This window comes from Engystomops pustulosus, chromosome 7 (genome assembly GCF_040894005.1).
Source record: "Engystomops pustulosus chromosome 7, aEngPut4.maternal, whole genome shotgun sequence".
NCBI classification, from domain to species: Eukaryota; Metazoa; Chordata; class Amphibia; order Anura; family Leptodactylidae; genus Engystomops; species Engystomops pustulosus.
The window spans coordinates 152,696,068-152,706,370 of record NC_092417.1 but is presented as its reverse complement, the minus strand read 5'-3'; the positions used below and the strand labels follow the sequence as shown (position 1 = coordinate 152,706,370).

At 40.8% G+C, this 10,303-nt stretch overlaps 1 long non-coding RNA gene across 1 annotated transcript; it reads left to right on the top strand.

Annotated features, from left to right (window-relative positions):
• Positions 1-3,720: 3,720 nt before the first annotated feature.
• On the top strand, positions 3,721-9,514 carry LOC140071074 (uncharacterized). Its single transcript, XR_011849037.1, has 2 exons — positions 3,721-4,213; positions 8,860-9,514. It is a non-coding gene; the product is annotated as an uncharacterized lncRNA (long non-coding RNA).
• Positions 9,515-10,303: the final 789 nt, after the last annotated feature.

Genomic DNA, 10,303 nt, shown 5'->3' with positions numbered 1-10,303 from the left:
ATGAAATACATCATCAGGGTGAGCTGACGTTCCTCCCATATGTTTTCTTCCTATTACAGAAGAAGGTCCTGTTTATGCGCTTGGGGGGGGTTAGTGTGGTTCCCTTTAAAATCTTGGGTGGTTTAGTGTTCAAAATTGCCCTAAAGAATCCTGCTTTAGTTCTCCCAGAACTAGCCCAATCTCAGATCTCAGCCCTTTATTTTCCCCATGATAGTCACAGGCTCATTCTATCCCCACGCACGGACCCTAAGTGTGTTGCTTCTCTCTTGTATATTGCAGTATCCAGACACCACACATAGAAAAACTACAGAGACTAAATGCAAAAAATGGGAATGAGGCCCTAGTACAAGTGTTGATGAATTTAGCACATTACAGGCAGTCCCCGGGTTACATACAAGATAGGGTCTCGAGGTTTGTTCTTAAGTTGAATTTGTATGTAAGTCGAAACTGTATATTTTATAATTGAAGTTCTAGACAATTTTTTTTCTTTTGTCCCAGTGACAATTGGAGTTTCAAAATTTTTGCTATAATTGGACCCAGGATTATCAATGAAGCTTCATTACAGACACCTTACAGCTGATCATTGCAGTCTGAAACTATAATAAGGCATCCAGAGAGCTTCACCAGAGGTCACAGTGGGCAGAGGGGTCCGTCTGTAACTATGGGTTGTCTGTAAGTCGGGTGTCCTTAAGTAGGGGACCGCCTGTACTAATATTTACTCTCATATGTCTACAATGTTGCAATAATACCATATAAACATGAAATAATGCATTCACCCAAGTGCCTAGTTTTCACAGGCCAGACTTGAGGTGATGTCACACATGGCGTTTCTGGTCCGTTTTTAAGCATGCGTTTTCAGTCCGTTTAAACCGCATGACCGTTTTTAGACCATTTTTCCTTATTATCTTAATAGATAACCAGGTTATAAGAAGCCAAATGCATGGTAATCGGTAAAAAAAGTGATGCATTTTCAAAGCGCATGCGTTTTTAAATGGACTGAAAACGCATGCTTAAAAACGGACCAAAAACACCATGTGTGGCATCGTCCCTTAAAGGGGTTGTCTACAGATTGTAAAACACGGCTGCTATCTTGTACAAACAGCGCCACGCCTGACCATGAGTAGAGCGTAATATTAAAACTCCATTCATCTCTGATTGCAGTACCAGCACAAGCTATGGTCAGGTGTGGCGCTGTTTTTGTAAGAAAGTAGCCATGTTTTTCAACTTCTACACAACTCCTTTAATCTATGGTTCTATGCAACAATGGGTACAAGAAGCTAGCTGCACAATGGAAGTAAAAGAAAAAAACATTCACATCTATTTTTCAATAGTCGTGTGCATGAGAACTGGTATTTCATACATGATCCAGCAGATGGCGGTATTTTATCATACATGGAAGCGTGCAGGCGTGCAGTGTAAAATATAGAACAATTAAAAGAAAAATGAGATATTAATAAATAAATATTTGATATTTTTATGGCACATGTGTAGTTGTTTTTTTCTTTTTTTCAGGGTTTACTTGCTTATTTGTCATCATGTTCATAGTATTGGGCATGCAAATCACTGCTAAAATCAAGCAACAAAAAACAACACCTTCCACCAAAAATAATAAATTATTGAAGTTTTAGTATAAGAACGGAAAAACTGAGGCTCTAACTCTAAAAAACATATTATGTTAGCAATTACTTTTAATAAAACTTTCTTGTTAGAGCTACCACCCTGCTCTTTGGCTTGCTACTATGTGAATAATGTACATGTATACAAGAGACAATGGGGTCATTTATTATTTTTGGCGCTGGGTGCCAAAAAAGGTGCTTTTTTTGGTGTACAATTTTAGTGTGGATTTGCAATGTGATGTTAAGCTGATCGGATGAGTTTGGCCACTATAGGAACAAATGAGCGTCAGAAATGTCAATGGTCTTACATGTGCCAAGAATTGTGCCAAAAAATGTTGGGAAACTAGAAGTGCAGGAAAAGTGTCAGGATTGAAGAGCTGCAACCAAATGGTGCGCCAAAATAAAAATTGTTATTGTCAGAAAGGAAGCTAAATTGTGGCTCCGACATATGATAAATATGGCACACAACAAAATGTGGCTGACAAAAGATTGGCATAAAGCCAATAATAAATGACCCTCTCCCCAATGATGTGGATCGTTACTGGTGAGACGATGGACTCCTCTGGACAACAAGAAGACTAAAGCATGGAGTATTCACTGGTCAGCCATAACATTACAAGGTTTGTCTAACAAAGTCAGGTGCAGAGTACCATATTTTTCGGACTATAAGGCGCACAAAAAATCCTTTGATTTTCTCAGAAATCAAAGGTGCGCCTTATAGTCCAGTGCGCCTTATATATGAACCGTACGTACAGACAACAGCTGCCTTGAACTCTGCACAGGTCTGCCACCTACTGGTCATTCATCCTTATAATCAGGTGCGCCTTATAGTCCGGTGCGCCTTATATATGAATCTAGACATTTTAGCAGGCATTTATTGATGGTGCGCCTTATAATCCGGTGCGCCTTATAGTCCGAAAAATACGGTAAGCCTGCCATGGGTCCTGGGCTATATGAATATTATAGCCCCTACAAGTCTGGAATCACTTCCTACGTGAGGTACTAGAAACAGCTTCTTGAGGAATGGCGGATGTGTCTCTTCTGTCTGCTTTAAATCTGTGGTTTCAGGACCTTCAAAGGTCCTGAAATGGCTCTTTAGACATGTGTATTGAGAGCAGGAACATATGTATGAGAATTTCATGGGTGAAGGTCCTTCTTGGTATAAAATTTGGTGGGTGGTTTGGGTAGCCCAGGACCCCTAGAAGACTTGGGCCCCAGGCTACTGCCCAAACTGCCTATGTTATAATCCACTACTGCACAAAGTAACTTATTAAAATGGTTATAGGAAAAATTACACGTTGCCTGAGGTCCAACTGTGCTTGGATCAGGAGATTGGGAGAATCATAAATCATTCTGTGAATGTAGCGCAGGTGACTGACATTCTATTCTTTTCTATGGGGTTAGGTGAGGTCACTGTAGCAGTGAATAAAATTGTAGCCATACAAGTACCCAGGATTATTTAGTTCCTCATTTTGCTAATTTTAACATGTTCCAGTGGTAGGACCCCCAGCGATTTGTAACATATCCCTTATTCTGTGGATAGGGAATAAATTCCTTTCATAGGAATAAATAACATACATGTGACAATGGCACCTGACAAGAAAAATAAGCAACAAGTTACAGTCAATTCTTGAAATGGTGTAAAAACTAGAAAGTGATCAAAGTTAAGGATTTCAATGATCCTTTGACATTGCTGGTTACATTGAGATGGCCAGAAGACTAGGTCATAGCTTCTCTAAAATGTAGGTCTTCGGGGTGTACCTGACATTCAGTGGTTACTACTTACTTATCCAAGAAAGGGCAAAATCATAGTATCTAAGTTTGAAGTCTCTTGGAAGTGAAGGCTGGCCTAAAGGTCCCAACCCACAGAAGAGCTTGGAGCCATCTTAGTGGCTTGTGTGGGGCCTACACAATATTTGATCCAGCATCTAACGTTGCCTTTAATAGAAAACTATGGGTTCCTTCTGGCATTAGTTTCCCTTTGATATTGTTACCAAACCACGCTGAAGCTCTTCTAACAATCCACTATTGATATAAGTATTCTTATGACAGCATTGTGCCCCCATTATATATTGACCTTTATGTATTTCCCATGATCCTGGTGACAAAGTTTTGTATGACAGGAAAAAAAAGCTGAAGCAAAACTCTCTGAACACCTAAGGAGATAGAAAACCAAGTAGCCAGCACAAGATGGCGTGAGCAGGATCAGTATGACGATCATCTCCACGCAAGAAACAGCTGGGGATCTACAAGGATTGCAGGATGAGAAGAACGGGATTAACGGAAAGATTATGACAAAAGGAGAGAGAATGAGAGTGTGACAAAGGGGACAGAGACAAAGGAAAAGAGATCGAGGAGAATAGGGTGATGGTCATAAAAGGAACACCTGACAGACACAGAGGTCACAGGTAACTGGATGATGCGAGAGGAGTGACCTCAACACAGGCTCCGAGGAAGGTTTGCGCAGGCTACAGATTACAAGAAGAATATTTCAAGAGGCCAGTAGCCAAAAATTTTAAGGTGACCACAAGCTTCTGTAACGCTGGACCCATTAGCCCAACTCAACCTCTACTTGAAGCAGAGTAGTCGCTTCTACGGTGAGATTAATTTTTTCTTTCGTGTTTCATTGGGTTAATGAAGTGTTCCATACAAATCCAAGAGTGGGGGTTGCAACAGACACGTTCGGTTTTTAGATGCCGTTTTTTTTTTTTGCTAAAACCAGGGGTGGATCATAATGGGTGAGAATATATCATGGAGAGAAGCTTCTCCTCTTCTTTTTTTTTTTACTCCACTCCTGGTTTGGACTAAAAAACTGAACGTGTGAATGTGCCCTTACATTATGCTGGGCTATCTCTGTCAGTCCCAAAGCCATGCTGGGCTATTCCTTCTTTTTCATAGGGGATTGAGGACTCCTGTTCTATCATCAGCAGTGGTCCCAGTGGTGAGATGCCCATCGATATAGCAGTTATCATAGACATCTCAGTAGACACAAGAGAGATGCATAATGCTACTGCTTTGTTTTATGTGGTATTTTAGCGTGTATTGAGCCAAACCATACATGAATGTGACCTTTTCATGGAGCACAAACAGCATTCTCGTAGACTTATTTTTGTAGCCCGTGTGTTATCGGCGGGTGTGCTCAGGACATCAGAAAAAAAACTTGGGCAGGAATAGGACCCGAGACATAATTTGTGACTTGGGTAGTTGGTTCACACATGGGATTGTAGAAACCACAGTGTATTAGTCCATAGAAATCCATGGGGATGTGGAGAATCAATGGCTAGCACATGTTGACCAAAAGCATGCAAATTAAGTTTTAGATGTTGCATTGCTTCTATTCTCCATCTTTAACACAGCTACCATATTTGAGTTATTATGATGTTGTCCTATGTGACAGAAGATACCAAATGTAGGTTTTATCAGAATCAGATGCCAAATCAAAAACGGATTCTGATATAATCAATGTACAAGTTTTTAACCCCCCCTTTATTCTTCAAGAACTACAAATCTAGGGGCCTGGGGAATGGGTATGTGGATAAGTGAAAACTGGACATCATTATGCAAGTGGCTCTGGCATTAATGTTGATGGAGTCAATGGGGGATATTTATCAGAATTGTCTGAGGTAAAACTGTTCTTGTTGCCCATGAAAACCAATCAGGGCTCAGCTTTCATTTCCCTACAGCTGTTTATAATATTAAAGCTGTTCTCTGATTGGTTTCCTTGGGCAACAAGAACAGTTTTACCTCAGACTATTCTGATTGATGGAGTCAATGGAGGATAGTTATCAGAATTGTTTGAGGTAAAACTGTTCTTGTTGCCCATGGAAATCAATCAAACTTTTAAATTTCCCACAGCTGTTTATAATATTAAAGCTGAGCTTTGTTTCCATGGGCAATAAGAACAGTTTTACCTCAGACAATTCTGATGAATATCCCACATTGACTCCATCAATCAGAATAGTCTGAGGTAAACCTGTTCTTCAAGGAAACAAGCCAGCTTTAACCCCTTAAGGACGGAGGGTTTTCCGGCTCATTTCTCGCTCTCCAACTTCAAAAATCCATAACTTTTTCATTTTTCCGTGTACAGACCTGTGTGAGGGCTTATTTTGTGCGTAACAAATTTTACTTTTCCGTAATGTTATTTATTTTAACATGCCGTGTACTGCGAAGCTGAAAAAAAATTCCAAATGTGGAAAAATTGAAAAAAAACCGCACGTGCGTCACGTTCTTGTGGGCTCAGTTTTTACGACTTTCACTCTTCGCTCCAAATAACACGCCTACTTTATTCTTTGGTTCGGTGCGATCGCGGTGATACCAAATTTATATAGGTTTTATTGTGTTTTAATACATTTTCAAAAATTAAACGAATGTGTACAAAAAAGAAAAAAAAAATTTTGCCATCTTCTGACGCTAATAACTTTTTCATACTTTGGCGCACGGAAATGTGTGAGGGGTCATTTTTTGCGAAATGAGGCGACGTTTTCATTGCTACCATTTTGAGGTCTGTGCGACATTTTGATAATTTTTTATTTCATTTTTTATGTTATGTAAAAAGGTGTAAAAGTCGCATTTCGGACATTTGGGCGCCATTTCCCGCCTCGGAGGTCACCGCCGGCCGTAACCGTTTTTATATTTTGATAGATCGGGCATTTTGGGACGCGGCGATACCTAATATGTCTGTGATTTTTACTGTTTGTTATGTTTTATATCCGTTCTAGGGAAAGGGGGGTGATTTGAACTTTTAATATTTTATTAATTTTTTTTATTTTTTAAACTTTTTTTTTTCTTTTTTTTTTCACTATTTTTTAGACCATCTAGGGTACAATAACCCTAGATGATCAGATCGCTCCTACCATATACTGCAATACTACAGTATTGCAATATATGGCGTTTTTGCAGGTCTTACATTACAATGAGCCACTGGCTCATTGTAACGAACCTGCATAAACCATGTAGCCTCGTGTCAAGAGAAGACCCGAGGCTACCATGGTAACCGATCGCCGCCCCCCGATGACGTTCGGGGGCGTGGCGATCGAAAAAAAGATGGCGGCGCCCGCGCGCCGCCGTCTTTTAAACGCCGCCCGCGACTTTGCGGGCGGCGTTTAGAGGGTTAATAGCCGCGATCGGTGCAAGCACCGACCGCGGTTATTAGCGGTGGGGGTTTTGTGCAAAATGCAAAAACCCCCACCTCTGTATGAAGAGGACTCAGCCCGTGAGCCCTCTTCATACTTCCCTTATACCTCTGCGCCGTAGAGCTACGGCGCAGAGCGTTAAGGGGTTAATATTATAAACAGCTGTGGGAAAATGAAAGCTGAGCTCTGATTGGTTTCCATGGGCAACAAGAATAGTTTTACCTCAGACAATTATGATAAATCTCCCCCAATGGACTCAAATGAACAACCCAAAAAAAAGTAAAAATGAATTTTAAGAAAATACAGTTGTCTACAGACAAAGAAGTCATTTAACATGTATTTTGGGTGTTATTCTTATACAAAGCCCAGTTATATTGATAAAAGTGACTCTTTATCTAGATTTATTCTTTAAAATGAATATCCAAACATGAGATAACGTGAGGCTGGAATGACGTGACTGTCGCCAAGCAGCTTTTCCCCTTCTCTGCAGTCAGCAGAGTATCAGTCCAGCTATTAGCTGATCGGATGAGCCTTGTTTGCTCAGACAACTACTTTGTTTTCAAATAGGTTGCTATGCAAATAATCCCTAGTAACCGGGCTTTCTCAAATTAATCAGTTTTTCTGCTCAAGAAGTCTTTTAAAGGTTTATTCACGCAGCATTTAATGAATGAAAATACGATCCAAAAATTCTACTTTCTCGCTGTGGCAGACAGTCAGGTCTGGGATGGAAAACCCGTAATAAATAAAACACCATAACATCTAGCCTTATGGGCCTTAATGGGAACCTGTCAGCTTGGTGAGTTGAGCACCACTTCCAGCAAGATATGGGGCAGCATCAGAGTTGCAGTCACCTGCTACAAAGCACTAAAAATAGTGTCCACACCTAATGTCAGTGTGGAAAACCCACTTACCAAAAAAATAACCTCAATATTACTACTGAATGGGGCAGAGGAGGTGCTGCCCTATAGCTCACCTCAGGCAGCAGAGTTTAGGTTGACCCCTGATTTTGGCTATTCGCCACAAACACAACAAAGTACTTTGATCTTTACTTTGAGTGTGTCTTATTCCTCCAAAAAGTCACTTTTAATTCATGCTCTCTTGATAAAGTTTTATTGATAAAGTCAAGGAGCTAAACTAAGCATTCAAGCTCTTCCTAGCCACTCGGACTGGTAACTCTGCTGCCCAGCGATTGACGTAACTTTATTGTTTTTGTGACTTTTCGTACATGTACGACGTGTCTGTGCAGCTGCCAGCGGCCAGGAGCACTGCTCACGAATGTATGTGCAGCTCACCGGTGCAGTGCGCATGCCTCTCATCAGCGTGCAGTGCGGGATTAGAGATGAGCTAAACTGCTTTACTCATGGCCGTCTAGCTCATATTCAGTCACGTGCACTAGTGCCATTTAGCGCCAGCTGTGGATGCAGAGAGTCGCCACTGATATCACAGGGGCACTACGCATGTGCAAGAAGTCGAAAAAAAATACAGTAAAGTCAGCCCAGGGGGAGAGGGTTACTGGATTGAAAAGGCGGAGGGATCTTGACTACTTAGTTGAGTGAGCTCTCCGGCCTTTTTGACTTTATCCTATCGAAAAAGCTTTATCAAGAGAGCATGAATAAAAATTATTTTTGACCATTAACCAGCTATAAAACCAGCAGTATGACACTTTGAAAGTGGAGAACAAGGTACTGAATGTGGTTTGTACAGGATAGCCAAGCTAGCAGGTTCCCTTTAAGGGGTGTCCCCGGATCTGAAAAACATTTCCAAAAATGGCACCACACCTGCCCATGGTCTGTGCCAGTGTTGCAGCTCATCTGGTTTAAGAAAAAAGCAGAATATTTCTCTTTGAGAATCCCTTTACGGAGACTTTTCTTTCCCCAAAGCACGCCACAACGCTAGTGCTCCAAGAACCAGATTTGCATAAAATATTTTTTAAAAGTTGGATTTATCCAAGATACTGCACAATCCAAACAGAGCTACAATAGACCTTGGCCTATGGATAGGTGTGGTGTTGACCATGAATTGGCAGACATGTTTTTGTTTCCTTTTCCAACCCCAAATTAATAACTTCAAGGTTCTTTGATGTCATAGACTTGTTCCATCTATCTTTCCAGACATGTCTCGAGAACAATTGGAAGGAGTGGTCCGCACGGTTGAGACCCTTTTAAGTGAGGCCGAGGCGCTGAGAGCCCGGTGCCAAAAACAGAGCGATGAAGTGAGACAACTCTGTGAGGACCTCAGGAATGAGAACCGCGACCTCGTAGAGCGATTTTCTCAGGCGGAACGAGACTTGACTGAAGTGAAACGCTCGGTCAATGAGTTAATGGACACAAAAGTGGCATTTGAGGCCAGAGAAAGGCAGGTGCGAAAACTGAGCAAGCAACTGTAAGGAAGAACTCTGACAGGCATGGATTCCAGTTACTGAACTGGTGGACACCAGTGTACATAGCATATTCACCGCTCGTAAGGATCCATTGTCCACATTTCATCTGTCATACCAGACACAGAGCAGATTGTCAGATAGCAGATCCTCATTTTATGGTCGCTTAGGTCTCTTCCATACTGTAGCACAGTAAAGAGAATGGATATATATCATTCGTAATATGGATATTGATAGAGTACAATCTGCTCTACTCAATGGTTAGTATTGTTACATTAGTCTATATCCATCTCCAGCAGAGTGACAGGAGGACGTCAAATGTAAAGAAGATTCTATGTTATATATGTTACAATATATTCCCCTGTATACATTAAATGTACATCTCATAATTTGCATAATTTGAATCCAATAGTATGAAAAAAAGTATTGCGAATGTAAAAGCAAGCAGTCCTCATTCTTATTTACTACCACAAGCCTTGGTAAGGTACTGTACCATCATTACAGCCGGCATGGGGAGTAATATATTTTTTAGAATTCCCTCTATGGTGTGAAATCTCACCCATTTACCTCTAAAGAAATCTCCTCCACAGTCATGTGAAATGAGCATAGAAGAGTCATATTTACCTGAGATAAGTCAAGTTTAGTGGCTGCGGGGTGATTGTCTTTTCAGATGTTGCCATCTTCGGTTCTTGAGCATCTAGAAACATGTTATTGCTGTCATATTAAAGTTAATAATCTCATATTAGATCACATCAGGTTTGTGGTTCTGTAGTTTACAGAATCCAGAAGTACAGGTAGATTAACACATAGGCAGGAACTGGATTGCTATCTGCAGCTCACATTTCAAATGTATTTACTGTCTGTACTTCTGGTTCTGTAGCTCACAGAACCACAAGCCTGGTGTGAACTGAAAGATGATATCTTAATTTTTAATATGGCACCAGCAGCATGTTCCTTGGTACTACAGGATCATAGATGGGGGCATCCAAAGTTGCACCCCTGGATCCTCTAAACGTGACTAATCTCAGGCAAAATATGACTCTTCTGTGCTCATTTGCACATGACTTTAGAGATGTTTTTTCATAGTTAATTGTGAAAGATTTCACATATGAGGGAATTCTGCGGGTTTATTCATGTAATGGGTAAAATCTGGTGACAGGTTTCCTTTAAGTTACTAT